This window comes from Schistocerca piceifrons, chromosome 7, assembly GCF_021461385.2.
Source record: "Schistocerca piceifrons isolate TAMUIC-IGC-003096 chromosome 7, iqSchPice1.1, whole genome shotgun sequence".
In the NCBI taxonomy this organism is placed as follows: domain Eukaryota; kingdom Metazoa; phylum Arthropoda; class Insecta; order Orthoptera; family Acrididae; genus Schistocerca; species Schistocerca piceifrons.
Window position 1 is genome coordinate 367,942,411 of NC_060144.1, and position 26,133 is coordinate 367,968,543.

A 26,133-nucleotide genomic window follows, 5' to 3' on the forward strand; every position below is an offset into this window, starting at 1 on the left:
GAGAGCGTCTGCACGTTTTACCATTGCGGTCGGCTAGCACGTGGGAGATCTGACAGGTCTGCATGACATTGTTGCGACGATGACAGACGCCTCGCCCAACGACTCCCCGTGCTTTTGTTCACGGCCAGGTCTCTGTAGACATTCTGCAAGCGCCTATGTACATCAGCGATGCTGGTTTTCCGCCTAAAGAAACCGTGACAACTTGGAACGCACCTCCGTTACAGACTTAATTATAAAGGCTACGTATCGCGCCGTCACCTCTATCGGAACTTCTTGAAACTCCATTCCGCGTTTCTTCACGGAAATTGGCCGGGAAGGAAAATTTATTGCATTACTTATTAATCGCCCCCCCTCGTAATTACCGAAGCACCACCTCCTACTAGGACAAAACAACTGCCCAGCCTCAGACTGTTCCGGAAAAACCATCTCTGCGATGTCCTTAATCCAGAGGCCGGTGAGCGACAGGCGGACAGAGAGGGACAGGTACAGCAGCAGCGACGGTCTGGACTCTGGAGTGCTGGCAACGCTGCGACCGCCAAAGCCTCCTCCGCCGCCTGCCCCAACCGCATACGCATTGCTCCGGCCGGCTTGCGGCTTTCTTCCTTCACCTCACCTACCCGCCCTACGCGGAAATTACATCACGTATCTTTTCCACTACTTTATGCATACTGTGTGAAACCTGTCAAGGGATACCACAGTAGCCTTAAGTGAGATTATCTTTTAACTGTGAGGAGTGTGCGATGTCAACTTATGAAAACACGTATCCGTCTTGCGTTCCTGTTAAAATTCAAGAGTAGTCCCTATTTTGTACCTGAAGCTGTTTGCAGTCGTTGGTACTACACCCTCGAATTCTATGCTTCCCTCTTCTCTTTCTGAATTTCTGCACCTCCTTTTATTCCTCTCTTTGCAGTCTTGTGTGCAAGGGCATCCGGTGCAACCTACCTTCGGACACGTACTTGTCTAATTCATATCACGTCGAAATGCAACTCTTATTTTTCAAATGTGGAACAACTTTTTATTTAGTACGTGGCTCACTAACACACCGGCATTTCGGCGTTTCATACAAGGTGCTTTACTTTCCACAGTAGCATGCTACTTCTACTAACAAGGGATGCCACACCCCCCCCCCCCCCCCCCAGCCCTTCAATCGCACCCACCTCAGATTTAGTGGTAAGTTGGTCGCTTGGAAGGCCGCAATGCATTGTGCATTCAGGAAAACGGAAAGTCGACTGAACACCTCAATTAAATGATCATTTGGCACCAGCACATCGATCTGAATGTAGCCAATAATGTACAGCCTGTGGCAATCACCCTTAAAATTTCGAACGATTGTAATTCCCAAACTAAAATAGGTTGAAACTGATTTGTGCACTCTTCGTTAAGTACAACAACGCGATAAAAATGTTTACATGTAGGGTGTAAATGCAGATATTTCTATTGGCGACAGAGGATACTGTACTGACGAACATTACATCGGTATGTAACTCATTTGCAGACTAATAACTATAGCTATTACAAGTCTTTTATTTTAGGTTGGGTGTTATCTTCAAGTACACGTGGCAAGAGCAAGCCATTAAATCTTTATTTTCTCCTGGGCAGCAGGTCAGGTACTGAAGTGTGGATGCCGTGGATGCTAAACGGGTAGTCTATACTGAAAGGCTAGTTCACTTCACGGCCCATTTACGGCGATGCAGGAAATGTCTGATCGTAAATTTCGTGACGTTTTTGTGGGAAGCTGGCCGACACAGAAAAAAAGAACCAACACACTGGTTTGTGCACCTATTAAGGTACCACATATAAAAATATTTGCACTTATATCCGGTAGACCGTGTGTATGTATTAAGGTACCACATATTAAAATATTTGCACTTACATCCGGTACACCCTGTATAATTCGTTGCTGTTACTACCTAGAAAATAACCAGAAAGCTGCAGAAAGAGTAACGCTTCCTATGTTTATCTACCAAAATAAATATTTTAAGTTACACAGAAATATACCTTGACTGAAACACACAACAACAAAAAAAAAAGCAAATACGGCTACGACACAGCCAGGGCACTTAGTGGAAACGCTTTACTGTATACATGTAAGATGATAACATTACTCTTTGATGAAGATGTCGGACATGAGTTTCGTTATAAATTACAGGTAAAGGACACGAGAAAATCATCTCTCACAACACATAGTTATCAGTTAACATCTGGAGAACTTTAACTTTGCGGGGAATCTTAGAAATAATGGGAGCTTTAACGTGATAGGGAGGTTAATATTATTCGTAACTTACACATGTGATAGTTCAAATAGACCAAAAGAAAAATGAAATTTTCCTGTGTGAAAAGACTAGTCGTGCGGCGCACAATTTCTTAACGCTTTCACGCATGACAGAAACATGGAAACAATATTACGGTTTAACGAGCCGTCGACAATGATGTCACAAGCAACTCAGACGTCTTTCAAGGCAAATTCTGGAAGTATTCTCCTGAAATTGTTTAAGGTAACCACGAAAAATTTATATCGGGATGGCTCTGGACCGGCTTTAATACAAGCTTCTTCCGAATGCCAACACATTAGTCATAGGTTGCTCATCAGTGTGGGATCCGTACCAGATCGGTCTGACGGAGGAGATAGAGAAGATCCAAAGAAGAGCGGCGCGTTTCGTCACAGGGTTATTTGGTAACCGTGATAGCGTTACGGAGATGTTTAATAAACTCAAGTGGCAGACTCTGCAAGAGAGGCGCTCTGCATCGCGGTGTAGCTTGCTCGCCAGGTTTCGAGAGGGTGCGTTTCTGGATGAGGTATCGAATATATTGCTTCCCCCTACTTATACCTCCCGAGGAGATCACGAATGTAAAATTAGAGAGATTAGAGCGCGCACGGAGGCTTTCAGACAGTCGTTCTTCCCGCGAACCATACGAGACTGGAACAGGAAAGGGAGGTAATGACAGTGACACGTAAAGTGCCCTCCGCCACACACCGTTGGGTGGCTTGCGGAGTATCAATGTAGATGTAGATGTAGGTTCATATCCTAAACGAAATATTAATCGAAGTACGCAGAGCTATTATTAAGACTAAAATCATTAGTAGTTATTCGTTGTAAGTGCGAATGAAATTCAGATTCATTCCACAAACCTTTTGTTAAGCTATTTTTATTTAAGACTAAAGTAAGGCAGAGGCACAGAAGTTTCACCAGGCAACGCGAAATCTATTTTCTAGAGCACTTCCCCATAAAGTCTGGACTTCGTTAATGTAGGAAGACTACCTCTTGGTTTAATGACTGACACTCTTCAGAAAACATGGATAATGCGTTTAATATCAGATTGCAATTTAAGTGGTGAACATATTGAGCACATCACATCGTGCATAATTTAGGGATATTATTAAGAAGCTATGTGAAAAGGGGCGGACACGTGTAATAAGTGTTTGGGACGATGAAGATTTTGCTTTGTTCAAAGGATTCTGGGATAGCACAGTGCACCTGTAATGGAACTCGCATAGAAGACACCGGAACGATAAATCCTGCGGTACGTTTGGAGTCATTATGAAGGAAGTTTGAATCTAACGATTTCGGAGACACGCTGCTAAGTTGGTGTGGCCCGTCCGGAGTTCTTACTAGGTAAATTAAGACAACCTGTATTCAGAGAAGACAATGCAACACTTCTACTGCACCATCGTAAATGTCTCGTAGAAATGGTGAGTATATGATAGGAGAGATCAGGGCTCGACAGAGGCATTTTCCTTTGCTCAGCATGCAAATAAAATGGGACAAAGTTGTTAGTAATCTTACGAAGTACCCTCCACCGAGCCAGCGAGCAGGGTTACTCTTCCCACCCGATTGTGGTGGCGGAGAAACATTTCGGTTGTTTCTCCCATCTTCAGATCGTCCTTCATTTAAATTTACACATGGTTGTCACTTTGGTTCTCTGTTTATTTTTGTTGTGTGTCACTTGCCGGCACTAAGTTAGGTGGTATGGCCAACGGATACTGGATGTTTATAATTAATGTGCAGTTCCTCACCAAGGTGGGCTGGAATTATTGTCTAGCAGAGAAACTTGATAAGTATGCTGACGCGTTAATACTGAAGCGATTTACGCTGGAAAGAATAGTTCCAATTTTTGCCACTAGTTGCAAACCTGGCTCTGTACAGCACCTCGTCGACGTCTCCAGTGCTCATATTGAGCAAATTGTGAAAGCGGCGGTTAATAATAAAATCAATATTTGCCTCTCTCACGTGTTTGACCTTTTCTGCACATATCACTTTCCTCAACCATTAAATGTGGAAAAATTTCTCGTCTTTCTCGCATTCATAGCGCCAGATTTGCACCTAGTGGCCAAAGTTGGAACTAATTATTTTTTCCAGGGTAAATCGGTTCTGCAGTAACACTTTACAATAACTACTAAGTTTCGCTACCATACTAAACGACACCCCACACTGGACCTGTGTGAGTAGATGCACGTTAATTAGAACCACTCTGTAATTCTTTCGAATGGCAGCAGCGGGTACCTGACAAGAACTGTTAACAGTACACGGGCCCGCAGCCCAGTACCTAATGAGCAGTGTGCGGCGGTTGCCGGCTGCGCCACTTGTCCGAGAGGTCAGTCGCGTGTTGGAACGGGCAGCAGCTGCCTGGTGGTCACGTGACCGCTGCGGCACACGTGAGGCTCGGGAGCGCAGCCAGCCAGCCCGGCCGGCCGCCACGCCACGCTGTGCCGTGCCGTGCCGCGATCAATCGGCCGCAAGCTGCGCGGGACACGACACGACACGGCCCCTCTCTGTGCGGCCTCTCCTGACACACATACGACATGGTGTCGCCATTACCGACAGGAAAAGCGAAGAGTAACGGTGGAAAATTCTGATCAGCAAACGGCTCACAGAGTAGTTCCAACAGAATGGAATATTCCTCAAGATCAGTAACTAAACAGTCCATCCAACAAAACGATTACAGATGTGACAGACAGATTCAGATGCAACTTCTACTAGCTGATTCCCCAGTCTTCCATTAGATAGAGAAATGAACGAAATCTGTCTGTAGCGTAAAAAAAAACGTTGTTTACAATTTGATTTTATAACAAGTTTTGCACGTCAGAAGCGAGCTTCATCAGCTACCATTTGTCCGAGTGGCAACACGTTAGGGACTTGGCCATGGTACCGAACGGTACTTTTAACGCCCTAACGTGTTACCTCAAGGACAGCAATTATCTGACGATGCTCGCGACTGAAGGGCGAAACCGGCAATAAAATCAAACTGGGTTCGACTTGTGCCTTCAATGTGTTGTTCCAGATAGTAACATACCAGTTTGGATGAAATTGGTCTAGGCGTTCTAGTGGTATGTTCGAACAGCCCCCCCTCCTCGCGCGCTAATACAGCAAACGGATAACGCCACCGTCGTTCTTCTCCATTCAATTTTTGCATTTTTTCCGGTGCGCACGTTTCAAGAGCAAACTAGTATATGTAATGCAACCTGCTGTAATACTGGACGCAAAACGTTACATAGTTCCTGTTGTACGTAATTAATGAGAATTAGAATAAAAAATACCCTGCAGCACAATGTATGCTTTAATGATATTTCATGTCAGTTTAATTTATTCGCTGGAGCGGGAATCGAATCCAAATTCTTGACAGATGGTAATACTTTCCCCAGCTTAGCTCCAGTTAAGCGACACGACCTGACTTCGAGCTTCCAGTCTGTGCAGCCTGGGAACTGCGAGAGCATTGTTTGGACGGTGGGGCGTACTTGCAAATTTCAGTTGCTAACAGCAGCGCACGCGATTCCCGTTCGACACATTTTATAACCTCTAAGTTTTCTGCTTCAATAATTTAGCATTTTGTTTTGTAAAAGCCACCAACAATCTCAAGAAGATAGCGGGCAATACTATATTGTTCGCAGTCCAAAAAGAACAAGGTAAGCAAGCAAGCAAAACTTGCTAAGTTTTACGGAGACTTACCAATAGGCAACCTTACGAGACAAAGTGACACCGAGGTACAATACTACACATTGTACCATACCTATCCTTTCGCTCACAGCCATTAAACAAAGAGAAGCACGTGGCTTGTGAAGCATCTCAGTAGTGTTATCAGAGCAGGCCATCTACAGGCGTAGCCACTGACATGGATGTAACATCAGCCGAGTGGCGTATCTGTCCTGCCCGCGGCCAGCCTTGATGCTGTGACCCCCATATCATCTGCGACAACATGCGTTATGGGCTCTGAAGGCTGCTCGTTGGTTATGCAACCATGACCGACCCACATTCGCCAAAGACCATTTGAGAAATCCTTGACGCTTTTGACGAAATCCTAAGTTACAATCTGGCAATTATCATCCAGACGTATATTCAAAGTGCGCTGGAAAGAGATGTTCCTGATAATGACGATTGTATATACAAGGCGATACAACTACATGGTTATTAGTCCCTCGATCGTCTCATGAGGTCGGAAATATATAACGGGTAGTGAAATGAAAACGAGACAGACGGGAAAATAGAAGGTAAACTGTTCGTGACTCCATGGTTCCGTAGGCAATCACAAACATTTTTCCATCGAGATGTTGACCGTCTTGTCTCACAGTGAGATAAATATGTTAACAGTGAAAGCGATTACTTTTAAAATAGTAAGTAGTTCACTTACTTTTTCCCATCTGTTTCGTTTCACTTAAAATACCGTTATATGTACGAGACTTTTATACCTGTTTGTTTAATGGTAATAAAATATATGTTTTGTACTAGGTGCATGAATGGCTAACTATCCTCCCAAAAGTCAAACATTTTCTTCAGGCAACTTAACAGCATTAACATACTTGTTGAAATGTATGATTAATACAATGCTGTCTTGCAAATGAATTTATTCACGACCGGTTTCAATCATAAGACTATCTTCAGAGTGGAAAAATGTCTTTTACAAAAGCGACATCACATGTCACTTATGTATTTAAACATGACATGAAGAACAGTGAATGACTTAAACGTAAGAAACATGAGTACTCAGCATTGCAGCACTGGCTCAAACAACAAGACGTAGATTACTCTAGTTTGATGTCCACTGCACCGGACAGCTTTAAATGTCGCATTTTCCACACACACACACACACACACACACACACACACACACACACACACACACACTAATCTGAGAAATAGGTAAATAATAAAATAATGCATCTCGTTTCTCGTTCTTATCGTATGCCGAGTACGAATGGGCTATATCACAAGTTCAAGCAAGAAGCTGACATTTCGCAACAACGTTCCCCTGTTAACAACTTTCTCGGCAACATACTGTCACAAATGCATGACGACTTATCACGCTGTGTAACTGCGCGCTTCAGTTCTGCGCCGTATGTTATAATTCCTTCGCCGGGAAGCACTGCTAGTTTCTGTAGTTTAAAACGTATCCGATTCTTAAGAGAATTCACATACAGGGCTGTGCTGTTTACTTGCAGAAAGCATTTCACACTAGGGATTATCTGCTGTGTATTTCAGCGTGGGTTTTAAGAAGAGTACTGGTGCATTGACCCCTTTAGATATGTAACCGATAAGCACAGGTATAATTTCTTTATGTTGTTGCTTTTCTGCACTGTTCAAAGGGAAGAAATAAGAATTTTGCGGTTTGCCGATGACATTTTAATTTTGTCAGAGAAGGCAAAACACTTTGAAGGGCATCTGAAAAGAAACTGTAACGAACATTAACAGAAGTAAAACCAAGATAACCGAGGGTATCCTAATCAGGCGATGATGTGTACATTCTATTACCAAATGAGACGACACTACAAGACGAGATCTGCTATTTGTTTAGCAAAATAGCTAGTGATAGCCAAAGCAGAGAGGATTTAAAATGCAGATTGGCAATAACAAGAAAAACGTTTCGTATGAAGATAAATCTGTTAACATCCAATATAAATTTAAATGCTAGGTTTGTATTTACGCAGACTGAAGCGATGAATGAAAATTTGTCCCAAGAGCGCGATTCGAACACGGGTCTCCCGCTCACTAGGTAGGTGCGCTAACCACTACGCCACCCACAGCTTTGCACAACAAAAACGCCCCGTTTCGTTCGCTGCTATTCAAAATACAGTTGAAGAGCCTCTGAAATGCTGTGCGAGTTTATGGGAATACCAAGTGCGCCGAGGCGTGAATCGCAATTTGGACGGAGGAGGGAGGCGTACTGGGGTATTCCGTGCACTTGTGCAAAGCCACTAGTGAGTCGGAGACCCGGGTTTGAATCTTGGTCTTTGTAAAATTGTAATATTATGTATATAATAGATGTTTGAGGATTGAAAAGGTCTCTGGAACCACATAGTTTCTTTGAGTAAATGTTTGGAATTATTTTCTGAATGCATTTGTTTGAATTTAGCTTGGTACGGTAGTGAAGCGTGGACGATATACAGTTCAGACAAGAAGAGAATAAAAGCTTTTGAAGCGTGATGCTGTAGAAGGATATTGAAGATTATACGAGTAAGTCGAATAACTACTGAGGACGAAAATAAAACAAATGTATAGCACAGCTGAACAAAAAAAAGAGGGATCGGTTCATATGACATCTTGAGGCATCAGTAGTCAATTTCAAATGGAGGGGAGAATGGGGAGCGGAAGGGAAAAAAATTATGTGGTGTGACCAAGGAATGAATACAGTTAGCATATTCTGATGGCTGTAGGTTGCAGTAGGTATGTAGAGACGAAGATAGTTGCTCGGGGTGAACTGGCGTGGAAAGCTGCATCAGACTTGGTCTTCGGACTTGGGCTAGAACACAATATCTGTTGGCCCATTGTGGACGTGGGACAGCGGTTGGTCAAATATTTAACAAAGATATTTGGGAAACAACGGTGCAGACTGAGAAGTTATTTTATTTTGTTTTCGCAACCAGTTTCGGCAATTAAATATGCCATTTTCATGTCCCATATGCACCTCTCAAAAATTATCGATGTTGGCATGCTAGGGCAATCTGTTTCTGGGTGCGGTAAGTCTCAAGTGTTTCCTTCTAGGATTTCACTGCAACTCAGAGTTGCAGAAACAGATGGCAAACAGAATAAAATGAAACTTCCTGGCAGATTAAAACTGTGTGCCCGACCGAGACTCGAACTCGGGACATTTGCCTTTCAGGCAGTCTCGGTCGGGCACACAGTTTTAATCTGCCAGAAAGTTTCATATCAGCGCACACTCCGCTGCAGAGTGAAAATCTCATTCTGGAGAATAAAATGACTTCTTAATTTGCACGGTTATTTGGCGAATTTCTTTGTTATACGGAACACAGCATCGCTCCATCTCCCGCGAGTGGGACGTGGGCTCTGTGCGCCGAAGACCGGCTGCAGTGAGCATCAGTCAGAGCATCCAGATGCACAGCCTCCCGCGCGGAAGGGGTCCCATCAAGACAGCGGGCAGCGCAGAGCAGGGTGCTGTGTGCAGGGAGTTGGGTGGGGGAGGGGTGCGGGCAGGCCCGTGTCGCAGGTGGCTCGCCCGCTGCCTGGCTTGGCGCCGTGTATTGATCCCGCCACCGCCGACGCCGCTAGCGGCCGGCCTGTCTACGGATTAATCGCGCGCTCCGCCGATCGCCGCCTCCACCAGAAGTCCTACAAAGAGCTGCCAAGACGCGCAATCGCGTCGCGCTTAAGCCACTTAACGCCGCCGCGCCAGTAGCCGCTGCAGATGACGCAACCTGAAGACAACCGGCGACGGGACGCAGTTAGCGCCACGTTTCAAACGCCGCGCGAACAAGATCCGAGGTATTTAAAGTGGTGCCAAGACATTCGCATGTCTCAGAAAAAGAGGTATAAGTTGCAGCGAAAGACGGGAAATGTACAATTTGTACAGGAACCAAGACGGAACAATGAGAATGGAAGACCAAGACGGAAGAGCTCGCATTAAAAATGGTGTAAGAAATGGATAGAGTCTTCCGCCGTCAGATTATACATACGAGACGCAATGACGCGAATAAAAGAAAGGTTCAAGATTGGGATTAAAATTTAGGGTGAAGAGATGCGACTGACAAATATTCGCGGATGATTGGTATCTTCACTGAAATAACAGGACCTGCTAAACAGAATGAGCAATCTAATCAACACAGAATATGGGTTAAGTGTGTCGGACAAAGAAAAAGAGCGATAAGGAGTAGCAGCAATATCAGCGTCGAAGTTTGGGACAACTACGTTCCGGAAGTGTGCGAATTATTCCAACTTGAAACCGAGGCATAATAAGCAGACTAGCACCGTCAGAGACAGCATCATACACGACCAAAGGAAAGCGAATAGTATAAAAAATTGGTCTTAATTTGAGGAATTAATTTCTGAGAGTGTATTTAGGAGCACAGCATTGTACCAGTGGCGTTCAGCAAGTAATGCAACGCTTTTTCTCAGCCAATTTCGGTTGAAAAAACGCGAAATTCGTTCTGGGACATCGTGGAATATTCCCGCTTCAGTCCCTACAGTTTCTTGAACTTCCGATAGGTGAAGGGCGCTATACGTAGCCTTCAAAATGGCGTCTGTAAATGAGGTGTGTTCGAAGCAGAGCGCTGTCATGGAGTCTTTTGATGGAAATCACAGCATCGCTGATATTCATGGGCACTTGCAGAAGATCTACGGAGACCTAGCGGAGAACAAAAGCACAGTGATTCGTTGGCAAAGCGTCTGTCGTCATCGCAACAACGTCGCGAAAACCTGTCCGATCTCCTTCGTGTCAGCCGGCCGCACACAGTTGCAATGTTGAAACGTGTGGACACTGTCATTCGAGGTGATTGACAGGTGCCCGCTGGATTCCTCGCCACCTGACAGAAGACCATAAAAAGCAACGAAGGACAATCTGTGCGGAATTGCTTGCGAGTTACGAGGCGGAGCATGTCTTTTTTGTCAAACATCGTCACAGGCGACGAATAATGGGTTCGTCATTTCGATTTCGAACCGGAAACAAACCAGCAATGCATGGAGCGGCGCCACACCACCTCTCCTCCAAAGAAAAGCCGGCCGTAGTGGCCGTGCGGTTCTAGGCGCTTCAGTTCGGAACCGCGTGACTGCTGCGGTCGCAGGTTCGAATCCTGCCTTGGGCATGGATGTGTGTGATGTCCTTAGGTTAGTTAGGTTTAAGTAGTTCTAAGTTCTAGGGGACTGATGACCACAGATGTTAAGTCCCATAGTGCTCAGAGCCAGCCAAAGAAAAAGTTTAAAGCCGCACCCTCAGCCAGTAAAGTCACGGCGACGGTCTTCTGGGGCTCTGGGTTATTCTGTTTGATGTCCTCCGTCATGGTGCAACGATCAACTCTGAAGCATTGTGGTACCGTCAGAAAATTGAAGAAACGACTTCAGCGCGTTCGTCGCCACAAAAAAAGCAAAAGAACTCATTTTCCATGACAACGCTTTGCTTCACTCAAGTCTGCGCACCCGAGAGGAGCTCACAAAACTTCATTCGACTATTCTTCCTCATCCATCCTGGCCCGGACGTCGCATCTCCCACCTTCCATCTCTTTGGCGCAATGAAGGATGCAACCAGCTGGAAGCTGTACGTGGATGACAGGGAGGCTACCGAGGCAGCGAGAAGTTGGTTCAAATATCTACCAGTAGAGAGGCCCTCCCAATAAGGTGGAGTAAGGCCGTAGCATTGAGCGGAAACAAATATTTTAAAGTAATTTTTTTTCTTCGGGTTTTGTTTCACCGTGACGATGCTGCCGTCGATGGGAAATCTTCTGGCAATGATTTGACTAAGTTTACGTCTATGGGTGGGGTTACCACTTACTGTCTCTGTTGTCATTACTTTAAGGCAGTCCAGTTGACTGGTTTCCGTCTCAATAGCGTCAGGTTTTTATGTATGTTTTCGTATTGGGTTTCCGATTTAGATACAAGTAGAGTAACCTGCATTTTACCCACACGAATGCGGAAAACCGCCAAAATAAGGCTGGCCTGCATATAACACCTAGGGTTTAACCCAGCGTATCTATTCGATCCGCGATTTGTTTCCCTTTCATATCTAAGCTAGCTTGTCGACTGTTATATAAACAGTCCTGGGGTTAAATCTTACTCTAAGAACGTAGAAACTGCATCTTGGCGGAGTCGGGCACGGCTCTGCCATATCTTTTTGACCGATTACTCTGCATTGCTACTTCGATATGAGTAACTAAGAAGGAAAAATATATTATGATGCTTCCTATGAATCTTTACCGACGAATAACTGCTGTTTCACTTTATCAAGTAGTATTTAGATATCTGTGAATCATACGTTATCGACTGCTGCATCCATCGAAGCGCTGAATTTTAAGCAAAGGGCAATTAAATCTAAACCAATCACAGCGACTAAAAAGGTAATGACATGTATGCGTGGGTTGGGGTCTCACTGCCCGGACAATGCAGTTTGCAACAGGTGGTCGTAATTTTCGATTCTGAGGTGAACGTCGGGCGTGGAGCAACATTACCGCACTCTAATACCGGGCTCTGTTCCATACTAGTGTGAATACGCGATGGAAGCCACATGCTATCGACAATGGTGAATGTACACGTAAGTAGTAAAGTTGGTCTACACAAGCCAAAACGAGAAAGGCTGAACTTACACGTACTCTTAACTACTGTCATGCAAAGTTCCGCGCCTAGACGACCCGCAATTGTTCCTATGTTACCACAAAACTCCTTTCTGCTGGAAGTAACCAGACCGCTGGCGAACGTTCAGGTTATTTTATGCTCTGTCGGTAACAGTCGTCTTTCTAGAATTACAAACACTTTTTTCTTAAGGTGGGGGAATCACAACGAGTCTTAACATGTATTGTATACAGCTGCACACATTAGAAACAGATTTCGTCTGTAACCGCCATAACCGCCAAATAATGCAAAGGAATAATATTTACGGAATTTCCTCGCATTCATTTTGACGATGTAATGCGATTCTTCGTTATTCTTCGTCATTTTTTTAATTTTAATTCACGTTTCCCTGTTTTTTCTAGTAGTTATTTGTGTTTGCATGTCCGAGTGCCTGTACTTTTTCAAATCGGACTGTCGCGAAGACGGTGGCCAGTTTTTCGTGGACGAAAGTTATTCAAGAACACATTCGACGCCGTTTTGCATTGTAGCTTAATGAAGGGAGTACGATGTGATCTCAGGTTTTCTCGGCGTTGTGATCTCAGGTTTTCTCGGCGTGATTGGCTAATAATGATCTTCCGGTTGTTCAGCTGTGTAGTTGTTTCCATTTCTGTACAATATTTCAACGACCGACGAGTGATACAAGGAACATCAGCGACACACCCGACTGAAACAACCTAACATATCAGCTGTCGCCGAGCAGCACCTCGAAGATAATCATGAAATGAAATACGATGAAACCAGTATCGTGGTGCAAACGCCCAGTTTCTGGGACAGCATAATTAATCGAAATAAAGATGTCAGAAAACCTGTTAAAAAGGTATGGAGGTTTCAATTTAAATAACGCTTCGGGTCCGGCATTCAATTTATTGAAGCGCTGAGGGAATTTTCGTTTCACGGAGTACGAGTGCGTGTTCTATAAAGCAAAATAGCATCAAAGGGTGCAGTGGACATCGGGAATCGAACTCTGCTATAAATAGCGGTCTGAGACCAACAATAGCTCGTTCACAGTGTGGTTGGAGTTCACGCAGCGAGTAAACAGAACAGCAAAACTCGCAGCACCAAGTCGGTTGTCGAAATATTATGTACAAAATGGAAACACCAACTTGGCAGAGCACTGGAAGACGGCTATTAATTAAGGCAGGATTTCGGACTTCGTACAGAACAAAGATCAAAATGGTTCAAATGGCTCTGAGCACTATGGGACTCAACTGCTGTGGTCATAAGTCCCCTAGAACTTAGAACTACATAAACCTAACTAACCTAAGGACATCACACACATCCATGCCCGAGGCAGGGTTCGAACCTGCGACCGTAGCGGTCGTGCGGTTCCAGACTGTAGCGCCTTTAACCGCTCGGCCACTCCAGCCGGCAACAAAGATCAACACGTAGTTCTCTTAAATACAATGTCACAAACGTAAGACTATTTTCGGGAATAGCCCAACGAATGTTACAATTCCGTCACGGCTTACAATACACATGACTGATCTAGTGGATAACGTGGGAACCTCCGTTGAGGCAACGTCAGAGGGCCGTAACGAAATGCAGTAAGACCTGACGATAAAATATGAGCATAAATAGGCGCGGGAAGATCCATGCTGTTCGATTACACTATTGGCGATATACCGCCGATAATAGTCACAGTCGAAAAATAGTGGGAGTAACCGTATGGAGCGCCTAAAGAGAAATGACGATATAAATGCATTTCATGAAATGTTCTTTTATTTTCACTGTCCGTTTTCATTACAATAACCACAATGTAAACGTTCATTTATTATTTACGTGTCACGTGTCATATCAATACGGTAATGTTATTAATACAGCCCAATCACAACTAATGAACATCATAATAGCAATCACGTATCTTTACTAAAGAGGTCAACGATACTCATTTGTCCTTCCTAAATTCTGCAGTTCTAATGGGGAAGTTTTAGTAGCATTGGATTATGACACGGCACGATACGTAAATAGCTACACCTGTCAAAAGCACGAATAAGCACATTTTGCAGCGTGGACTGTCAGTGAGGTTCTAGAAGATACCGACAGCGATGTGGAGACACGCCGATCACAGTGCTGTAGCCAGCTGCGCTAGGTTTCTCGTTTTAGGATCCACGGCCCGAACTGGCCGAACGAGGTGGTCCCACAGATTCTCAACTGAGTTTAAATCCAAGCAGTTTGGTGGCCAGACAGTGCGGTAAACTCAGCTTGCTCTCAGAACACTGCGAGCTGTGTGACACGTTACATTGCCTTGCTTGTAGACGCCGTCGTGCCGAGGAAAAACAAACTGCATGTAGGGGTGGACATGAGACCCAAAAATAGATGCATACTTATGTTAATCCACTGTGCCTTCAAGAATGAAGATCACCCAGGGAATGCCACGAAACCATATCCCGGACCACAACGCTTCGTCATTCGGTCTAGGCCTTTTGCTTTCAGACGTTTCATGCCGTACACGCCAAAAGCCATCTTTCCACTGGAGTATGAAACGTGATTCATCTGAAAAGGCCACCTATGGCCACTCAGTGGTATTGGCGTGAAAATTCTAGCCTTCTTCGCTGATGAACAGCAGCATGGGGACATGAACCAGGCGCCCGCTGCGAAGGCCCGTATGCAGCAACGTTAGCTAACCTGTCATTGAGGAGACCTTGTTGGTAGCCCCTTTGTTCATCTGGGTGGCCAGCTATCTATTTTCGCCCGTACACATTTCCTAAGCCGTCTTTCATCCCTGTTATCTCTGGCCCATGGTGCACCAGTTACCTCGTCGGCAGTTTTTGAAAGCACCATTTTGCCATAAACAGTTTACGTCAACCACGGCGGCACAAGAACTGTTGAACTGTTTACGAACTTCGGCGTTTCGGACACGCTTCTACCGTAGCCCCAAAAAAACCAAGGATCGTGCCCACTGCCAGCACTGCCACCTGTCATCTGTGGAACACGCAGGTGCGTGTCATACATTTCATAAAATACTTAACAGCTTTGGGCAATCGCCTTAAAAATTAATTAATCCCTTATGAAAGTATCTATTAAGCACTTTTTAGAGAGATTAATGAGTTTTTCTCGTCAGTCTGGAATCCTTATCAGTTACATCAGGCAGAGAGAGAGAGAGAGAGAGAGAGAGAGAGAGAGAGAGAGAGAGAGAGAGAGAGAGCGCATTTTGTCAAGGACTCAGTTTAGTGAGCGCTTGAAAACGGAGGTGCTCAACAAACTCCAGTGGTCGACGCTCTAAGAGGCGTTGCGCGTCACGTTACAGGTATGGGACGTGGCGCAAGCCCATGATCGGGCTACTGCACTGACTTGGGCACGGCACTGTTAGAGATGAAGGGTGGCGTACCCGTCGCCCCGGTCAAGATTCACGGTACTCATTTACTAGCGGACTGAGTGGACTTGGGTGGTCCTGCAGGGAATGGTACGACGTTTAGTGGCGTGCGGACTATGGATGTGGATGTATTGATCTAATTTTAGAAGCGATCTTCGGTGTTTGTCCTTTTCCGCTGCCCCCCAATGGATGGCACCGACTTCCTCTTCAGACATCCGCAGCTTCACACGCAGTTCACATCGTGGTTTTCCTTGGCAATATGCCACATCGGTCGCTACCTCAACGTCTGCCTGCCTGCCTGCCAATGCCCGTCACGGCCCTCCTGTCTGGGACGTCGTCCGAGTGGAGTCACGCACGCACGCGCGTGCGATTACTGCGACACACTCGAGAGGACGAGCCGCCTACGCTGAAGTCAACCTTGCCTTGTGCGTCTGTACGAAACCAGTGGATTTCTTTACACGTATTACAGGGTTTTCTTAGTTTTCTTACTGACTTAAGCCTCGTAGACTTGTCCTCTGTGATTTTTTTGACTACGTATTATTTACTAATACTAACCTATAACAGGAATATTAGAAAAGTAATTACGCGCGAAGTTAGCAAAACTGGAATGTAACTATCGCTGTCAAGGTTTTTAAAATGAAGAAACCTACTAACATATGTCTGATAAACCAGTATTCTGGTTACAAGGCCATCGTAAAACAACTATCGCTCTCACAGCACGCTGGTGAACAATTTTGCATAACGTATCCGGACACCCCCAAAAACATGCGGTTTTCATATTAGGTGCATTGTGCTGCCATCTATTACCAGGTACTTCATATCAGCGACCTCAGTAGTCATTTAGACATCGTGAGAGAGCACAATGGGGCGCTCCGCGGAACTCATGGACTTCGAACGTGGTCAGGTGATTGGGTGTCACTTGTGTCATACGTCTGAACGCGAGATTTCCACACTCCTAAACAGCCCTGGGTCCACTGTTTCCGATGCGACAGTGAAGTGGAAACGTGATGGGACACGTACAGCACAAAAGCGTACAGGCCGACCTCGTCTGTTGACTGACACAGACCGCCGATAGTTGAAGAGGGTCGTAATGTGTAATAGGCAAACATCTATCCTGACCGTCACACAGGAATTCCAAATTGCATCAGGATCCACTACAAGTACCATGACAGTTAAGGCGGGAGGTGAGAAAACTTTGATTTCATGGTCCAGCGGCTGCTCGTAAGCCACACATCACGCCCGTAAATACCTAACAACGCCTCGCTTGGTGTAAGAAGCGTCAACATTGGACGATTGAACAGCGCAAAAATGTACACAATGTGGCGATCCGATGGCAGCGTGTGGGTGTGGGCGAATGCCCGGTGAATGTCATCTGCGAGCGTGTGTCGTGCCAACAGTAAAATTCGGAGGCAGTGGTGTCATGGTGTGGTCGTGTTTTTCATGGAGGTGGCTTGCACCCCTTGTTGTTTTGCGTCGCACTATCAAACACAAGCCTACATCGATGTTTTAAGCACCTTCTTTGCTTCCCATTGTTGAAGAGCAATTCGGGGATGGCGACTGTATCTTTCAACACGATCGATCACCTGTTCATGAAGCACAGCCTGTAATGGAGTGGTTACACGATGAAAACATTCCTGTAATGGACTGGCTTGCACAGAGTCCTGACCTGAATCCTATAGAGCACCTTTGGGATGTTTTGGATTGCCGACTTTGTGCCAGGCCTCACCGACCGACATCGATACCTCTCCTCAGTGCACCACTCCGTAAAGAATGGCCTGCCATTCCCCAAGAAACCTGCCAGCACCTGATTGAACGTATGCCTATGAAAGTGGAAGCTGTCATCAAGGCTAAGGGTGGGCCAACACCATACTGAATTCCAGCATTAGCGATGGATGGCGCCACGAACTTTTAACTCGTTTTCAGCCAGGTGATCGGATACTTTTGATCACATAGTGTAGGTTATTGTTGATAATCTCATGAACGCCACATATCACCGTAGCAGTTATTTAAGCACAAAACTGTTAAAATCGTTCACGTTACTTTAGCATCGTTCCCATGCAGCACGCCCGTTACTGCGTAATTAGCTGATCGCAGACTGATAATGCACTCCCATGATACAGTAGAAAGAAAGGCTACGTTTATCTGCGGTTATTGCGCGCGAATGGCGATGTGAAGAGTTTTACATAGCACATAGTTCAGGAGCGACGTAATGAGAAAACCAATTATCGCGTGCTAACATATGTACATATGATCCCCCACCTTCTTAGCCTCCTCCTCCACTTTTTATTGGCGACTGTCCCGCCGTGTTAGGGCGCGTTTCAAGCTTTTAATTCTGCGTCAGGATGCTCCTGTAACAACAATCCTCACTTACGCTAAGGGAGGCGTGCGGGGAAAACCGCATGAAGAGCCTATAAAAACTGCTTCGACAGCGCATATAGGCCCCGGTTGGCGGCAGTGTGAGTTCCCGGTGGCAGCCGGCCAGGAGATGGGAGGATGTAGTGCGGGTGCTGGCAGGTGAGGGCGGCAACGCCGTGGCGGGGACCGGTTCCCGTGACCCGCAAGGCACCGCCTTTGTCTCACCGACGGCACCGGCTCCAGCACCAGCGCCAGCGCCCGCTTACGTAAGCGGTGGTCCGCGGCGAAGGGCAGTCTAGCCGCGCCACGCAAGGTCGCTGCCCATTCAGGCGCGCGCCGCCCAAATCGCCACTGCTCGCGGCACCGGCCAGTTGCTCAGGGCGCGGTGGAAGACAGAAGAATAAACCGATGTGAGACGTTCTGCGCCACTCATTTGCACGGAAGTGTTTAGCGGAAAAGCCGGATCAATTTGCAGCATATTAAAGAGGAAGTATCATGAAAAACTAATCCAGGGAAATCAAATCCTCACGATGTTTAATCCACTCACGAACAAAAAAGTGCCGCTTACTATTAAAATTCCTAGAGCACAAGTTCGTAGGACAATCAATCAACGTTTTGCTTCGGCGAATCATGAAAGAATTATCCCAATGGCACGGAAATCTGTAGATGTGATCTACATGTACGGACAAACAAATTATTACTATCTCAGAAAAATTGGATGATTCATTCAAGAGAAAGTGCTTCACAAACTGAGCACGCCAATAACGCGTTGTTCCACCTCTGTCCTTTATGCAAGCAGTTCGGCTTGGCTCTGGTTGATAAAAGTTGTTGGATGTCCTCCTGAGGGATGTGACAAATACTGTCCAATTGGCGCGCTAGATCGTCAATAACCTATATGGTTTGAGGGCCCTGCCCATCGCGTTCCAACCGTTCTTAATTAGGGAGAGATCTGGCGACCTTGCTAGCCATCGTAGTTTGGCAAGCACAAACTCTCGCGGTGAGGCGGCGGCGATTATCTTGCTGAAGCTTAAGTCCAGAATGGTTTGCCATGACGGGCAACAAAAGAGGGTAGAATATCGTCGACGTACCGATATGCTGTAAGGATGCCGCAGAGGACAACCAAAGGCGTCCTGCTGTCAAAACAAATGGCACCCCAGACCATCACACTTGGATGACAGGGCGTGTGGTGTCCCACCGCTGTCTGTGCGTCTCCTGATCTACAGACACGTCTTCGGCTGCAATCTCATCGACAGGAGAAGAATTGTCTTCAGTGACGAGTCCCGCTTTGAACTGAGATCTGATAACCAGCGAAGACGTGTCTTGAGACACTCGGCACAGTGCTGGGGTACCAACCTGACTGTCACTCGCCATACAGCCCGACACCCAGCAGTCATGGTCTGGGTTGCTATTTCTTTTCATAGCAGGCCTCCTTACAGCACAGTGGTACGTCGACGATGTTCTACACCCCGTTTTGTTGCCCTTCATGGCAAGCCATCCTGGGCTTACATTTCAGCAAGGTAATGCCGGCGCCTGTCTCCCCCCCCCCCCACACACACACACACACCGCGAGAGTTTCTACCGCTTGTCTTTGCACGTGCCAAACCCTACTTTGGCTAGCAGGGTTGTTTGGGGTATTAGGGGGCAGAGTCCTCCAATCGTATCGGTATATTGACGATCTAACGCGCCAATTTAACAAAATCTGGTGATCTCCCCAAGGAGGACGTCCAATAACTGTATCAATCATAAGGACCAGAGACGGACCAATTCGTTACTGACTTGCTCAGTCTGTGAAGCTTTTTTCCTCTTGAATAAACCATGGATTTTTTCTAAAGTTTAATCATTTGTTTGTGTTTAAAAGTACATAACATCTATCGATTTCCGTCCCATTCGGATGATTCGTCCGTGGTGCGTCGTTGTCTTTTTTCTAATAGTGTCTCTCTTAAAATGATCACGAAGGTAAAACTGTGGAGATTCGACGTCATACGGAGGATTACCAGCAGCCGCCACACTATTCGCAGACGACGGAAAAGGAATGAGTGTGTGTGTGTGTGTGTGTGTGTGTGTGTGTGTGTGTGTGTGTGTGTGTGTGAGAGAGAGAGAGAGAGAGAGAGAGAGAGAGAGAGAGAGAGAGAGAGGTGGTGGGGGGCATCAGTGATACAGGAAGCAAGTCTACCCTTCGCCACACAGAGTCCAGTTGCTTGGCTATATAAGTGCAGGTTAAAACATTCATTACTAGTCTGATTGTTAAACGCACTGTGGCGACCTAATTGCACTCAGATAGTTTCCGAGATCCGGCTCTCGGCTGGAGAACAGTAAATAAACGTCGCCTCATATTGGTTCCTCAACATACCGGCAGTAATCTCCACAAAGACACGGCATTTCAAAGCACTATATATAAGAAGCCATAACAAAAATCAACACTAAGTTTCCACGGGAACACAGCTTACTCTAACTACATCTCGGCAAGTCCGCTGCCTAATACTTTGCCTTCCCATAACAAAGTAGTGCGTACGCACCAAGATGCAACACTCACCAACAAGAATCGGAAATAACTTATTAAGCTTTTATTCATTTCTTGTCTTATAGATTATAGTCCCCGTTTCGCTTACGGGTTACTCGCCAGACACTTTCAGAAGAGATATCTTACCAGTTAAATTTATATCTTTTCCACTTTTACTATATAATCATACTTTCTTCCCTAAATATTAAAACTCATTCGATGACTTTTAGCGTAATTTCCTAACCAAACTCCCTCGGCATCGCCTAATTTAATTCGAGTATACGCCTATCCTTGTGATTCTTTTGCCGAAACTCTTTTTACAACCGTTTTCCAAAGTGCTATCAGTTCCATTCAACTACTTTTCTAAGTTCTTTGCTGTCTGAAAATTACAGTGCCACCACCATGCTTTTTTTTTTTAATTTCTTGTATCTCCACTTCTGCGTGCACAGTATATAAGTCTAATAAGTTGGTGGAGAGGCTCGAAATTTGTCTTACTCTCCTCTTAATTACCATCTATCTTCCTGTATTTTATCCCTAATAACTCCGAAATTTCAGTAAACCATTACAAGCAAACGCCATCGAAAGTCTAATTAAACCCAATCGTTTAGCTCGCTGATGTATTAAGAAAATAAAATTATCTAATGGCACATTTCGTATATTTTTAAAAATAACTTGCAACTTTTATTATTGATTGCCAAAGTACATTTCCAAACGAAGGAGGAAGCACACGTCCTATTTTAACTAAGCCCAGTCCATATTAGGAATCCTTAGATACCAGTGGTTATCTATCACTTCATTCATTAAAAATTATAAATTCGTAAATTGGTTTACATGTCAACCATTTACCTTATGAATTGTTGTCAATAGTTATCAATAGAATAATTCTGAAGTCAACATGAAACATATCGATTTTAATTTTATAAAGTTATTTACAATCTTGTTTTCACTAAATTTTTAGTACAGGTAAGGTCACCATTTACCTTTTACTATTTTGGAGAGCTACACATTTCTTTTCTCAGGAAAAACTCTGGACAGCAATCATACCCTAAGAAGACAACGAAGCCAACATACAATTAGCTAAGTATCAGATTTATCAGTTCTTTCAACATTAAGCAAAATGACGAACATTTGTAAAAATTGATGCGTCATTGGTTACGTGATCACTATTGACAGGTCATTTCACAAGCGGCACAGTAGCATTGGGTGCATCGTGTGGTATGACTCAGCTACACGTCGAGAACTTACGCCTCCGCTTTTAATTTCGCGAGGCACACGGTGATGCAACTTCAAAACGATATAGAGGTCGTATATTCCTACGGATCGCTTATTGATTTCTTTTAGCAACTCTGTCCTTTGTTATTACCAAAATCTAATTACTTCCACATTACTTAAACCACATTCACAATAAACATTATGATTTGGAACGCGTCAGTTAAGCAAAAGGTCGCAGAGACAACATGTTGCTCATTATAGGTTTGTGATTGGGGAGAAAGCTTAGGACTGCTTTTTATAACGCTTTTGCTGTCTCCGTCAGCCGTTTAATTTCAAAGGGTTCTACGACTAAGTATTGCACACCTTTGTGTCTCCAATGCTAGATTCATAAAACCATTTGTAACATTTTATCAACCAGTCACGTCCGAATCTTCAGCAGCTGCAAGAATTCTTTCCCAAGCGCACCTGTAAGTATTGTTAAAACAAATAAAACAACAACACCACCAACAGTTCGTTCAAGTAATTTACGCGTCTTAAAGTATTTACCAAAAACATGCAACTGACTTGTGTTTCAAGTGCACGATGCGGCATTTTCGCATTTGCTGTAACCCATCGAGTCGATAGTATCCAAGAACATCAAATAGCCCATCTAAAGTCAAGTCGTTGGAGATACACTGAATCGCCCGTGCTCAATTATTCCAACGTTTCAGTACACTCTACGGTCGTTAAATCAAACAATAGGTGGTCAAAAATGAACTGATAGTTCCAGCTGGTTTTTGTTAACGAGTCAATCGTTATACACCTAAATTGCACTAAGAAACGAGAGCAGTTTACCAAGTTCTACGCCCTAATAGGCGCCTAAATATCCGCTGGGTTTCTCGGAGTTTCTTAAAGCTGTCCTCAACAATGTTCTACAGGCCGTAAAACTGGCGTGTCTCGTGTGTGTGTGTGTGTGTGTGTGTGTGTGTGTGTGTGTGTGTGTGAGTGAGTGAGTGAGTGAGAGAGAGAGAGAGAATCTTCAGGCAAACAATATAACCATTCTGAAATTGTTACTATCAGCTCTACTCGACGGATTGGCAATGAATAATTGTAGCGAACAGAGCTGCAGTGTAGGTTACTTCCAAAGTCTGAAGAGGTCGTGTGATCTCGGAAATTACCCTCCAGTCATCTGCGCCACATGGTAGCTACAGTCGAGCCGACGAAATCTTTAAGAGATGTTAATAGCACGCAAAGCAGTAGGTGGTATCAGCAAATATGCCCCTGCCATATTAATCGCAAGTTGTTCTGCGGTAGGCAGTGGCCACAAGTACGTAGTACGCGCCGAGTATGAACGCGCCAGGCGCGCCGCTACGTCAGCAGTGACTTTGCGATAACCGCACGCCGGGCCGGCGGAAGGACTTGACGCTGCCAGAACTTGTTGGCGTGCCAGTCCCTGTAGCGCAGGGGATAGCGCGTTGGACTTCTAATCCAAAGGTCGCGGGTTCGATTCCCGCCAGGGATGCACATTTTTAACCGGCACAGTTGATTGGAAAATAAACATGCAATTTCATTGCAAATGAAACTATTAGCTAATTGTATAAAGATCTACCGCAAATGTAGTGCCAAAATCTGTAATTGGCAGCTACATAGCTTACTGGAAGTGTAGAGAACTAACATTGTGGTACCAATAACTGCACTATCAGCAAACATTAGCAGACACTTTTTGGCGCTACGAACTTCACATGTTTTTGCCTGAAGTCCGTGAGAGAAGAGTGCGTTCTTTTACACACATGTTGCTCGTTCTTGTTAATGTGTCTTATTTTACTCTCGTTTTAAGCTGTTCCTAACAGCCGCACGTGGGCTGCACATGAAGACCTCTACATCGACTTGTTCGTACAGCACACAAGTAATGGAGATGCGCATGGAGACCTCTATGTCAATTTGTTTGTATAGCACAGTAATTACTCATGCAAGTATATAGTCTTTCTGATAGGACCATTCCTGCAAAACAAATGTCGTAAGAGCAAATGTCATTGTGAAATCTTTGGAACTTCAGTGTAGAAATGTACCACTGATAAAGAAACCAGTCTTCTCGAATCTCCAGTCAAATGTTCAGTGCTCAGCGACTGCACAAAATGTCTTCATTTCCTCATATGGAACGGATTTAGAAATATTTTTCTATCGTATACAGTAACCACTACTGCTAAAATCTTTTACACTGTTAATGTGCCCCGTCTTCTGAAGGAACGCGTTTGGAACATTCATTTTCTCACCCTACCCACAAGCGCTGCGACTGTTGTTTACCGCAGTCTGCGTGTTTACAAGAGCCTTGACACATACTGGAGGGAGTCCTAGCATCTGCTGCGACCAGTTTCTGTACAAACAATGTTAACTGGTCACCTATGCGCTCTTAATTATTGGAATTTCATCTGTTTCTGACAAATTAGCCACGTCTTCGTAACATTCGATAAGATCTGTTTAAAACAATTATCTCGCTGAGCTGTCATACTACTGATGAGATCTATGAATAAAAAGTACGCAGTAATAGTGTGACGTTTTGTTAGTGTGCTAGAGCGCAGCATTGCACAAGTGACACAGGAAAGCAATGCCTCGCCTCCGCTCCGCCCCAGCCTAGTGCTGTTTATCTTTGGAAGCTCGCAGAGAAGAGCGCGCAGTGCACACGTGGTGGCCGCCGCGTGGCAGCGAGCGCCACGCCTGTCCTTTGTTCTGGCTGAACGTGCTGAGGCCTAGCAGGCGGTGCCATCTGCACCGCGCAACGCCAAACTATCAAACACGGCTTACAATTATACCTCATTGGTATCGGCGGGAACAATACAAGGAATTTGTCACTGTGTTGTCGAAGGGAGATTACCGATGGCGTGGTTTCACATCCAGCAGTCTAAATATACCATGTAAACCACACATCCACTACAACTATTTTGATGATCAAAATACTTGAATAACATTTCAAAGTGAAATACACAACCCTTATGAATAATTTTAGTTGACTTTAAATGCGAACATTTACGGTTAGCTTTACCGTGACTTATTGACATTAAATGAAACAACAAGTTTGCTGTTACCAGGCACTGTTTATTTATCTCCACGACGCGTTGCAAAGGTTTGAACGTCCGTCATCAGGTTACAGTAAATTTGTTAGTGTGTGTGTGTGTGTGTGTGTGTTTTCGATTTTCCTCCAAAAAATCTTCACACAAGCTTGTTGTTTCACTCAATTTTAGTTGCTTCTATATTTTTTAGTTGCTTCTATATTTTTTGGGAGAGTAGTGTTCTCTAAAAGGCTGTCATTTGTGAATTGCTGTTCGCTGAAAATAAGTATGAATGTGATTCTGTGAGAGCAAATTGGAATACCAATGTCATTCACGCTTTACTCCGAAAGTGAATCCTGAAATCCCACGCGAAGAAGGTAACTGCGTTTGCATCTTGTCTCCATAGTAAGCAAGCACAGTAAGCAAACAAACGCCTTATAACATCAGACTGACTTCTGGGAAGTTTGTCATTCAGTCAGATTTATTCCTATGATTATAACGCGATGCAAATTTTGACGAATGTAAGCATTTAGGAGAAATTCGTCTGGAACGATGATTTTTAAATTTTTTCTGTGAACAATCCCTAGTCATTCTCTGCCTGTGTACTATCTGTAAAATATCCAAAAAGGGTTCCTCGGTTTCCCCATTTATCTGGTTACCCAAAATGATTCTATTTCGTTTTAGTCTGAAACGGATAAAAACCTACTCCGAACGCTCCACGGACAGCGTTTCTGGGATATCTGCAGTGATTCATAAGGATGCTCTACATCTACTTATACTCTGGAAGCCACATTACAGCGTGTGGCGGAAGATACTTCTAATACACCTGTTCTTTTCTCTCTTCCCTCTTCCATAATGAATGGCACGTGGGACGAACAACTATTCATAAGCCCTAATTTCTCTAGTTTTCAACTAAATCCTTAGTGCTACGCAATGTCTATGTTGTAGCGCCCGCCCTTTGGAGTTTGAGCATCTCAGCAACTGGCGACTAAAAGATCCAGTGATGAAGCGCGCCTGCCTCTCTCTCTCTCTCTCTCTCTCTCTCTCTCTCTCTCTCTCTCTCTCTCAATTAATCCAGCTTGCTATCGTTCCCAGACCAATGATGGTCGCTCAAGACTTGATGAAAAATTGTTTTCTAAGCCACTTCTTTCGAGGATGAATTACATTTCCATGACAGTCTCCCAA

The 26,133-nt window shown here is 44.7% G+C and overlaps 1 protein-coding gene and 1 non-coding gene across 2 annotated transcripts in view; one reads left to right on the forward strand and one right to left on the reverse strand.

The window, feature by feature from the left end:
* The window catches only part of LOC124804642 (Krueppel-like factor 16), a 271,023-nt gene that overhangs the window by 69,260 nt on the left and 175,630 nt on the right, over window positions 1-26,133 (reverse strand). The window lies entirely within an intron of this gene.
* Window positions 23,351-23,423, forward strand: Trnar-ucu. The gene has a single exon. It is a non-coding gene; the product is annotated as a tRNA-Arg (tRNA).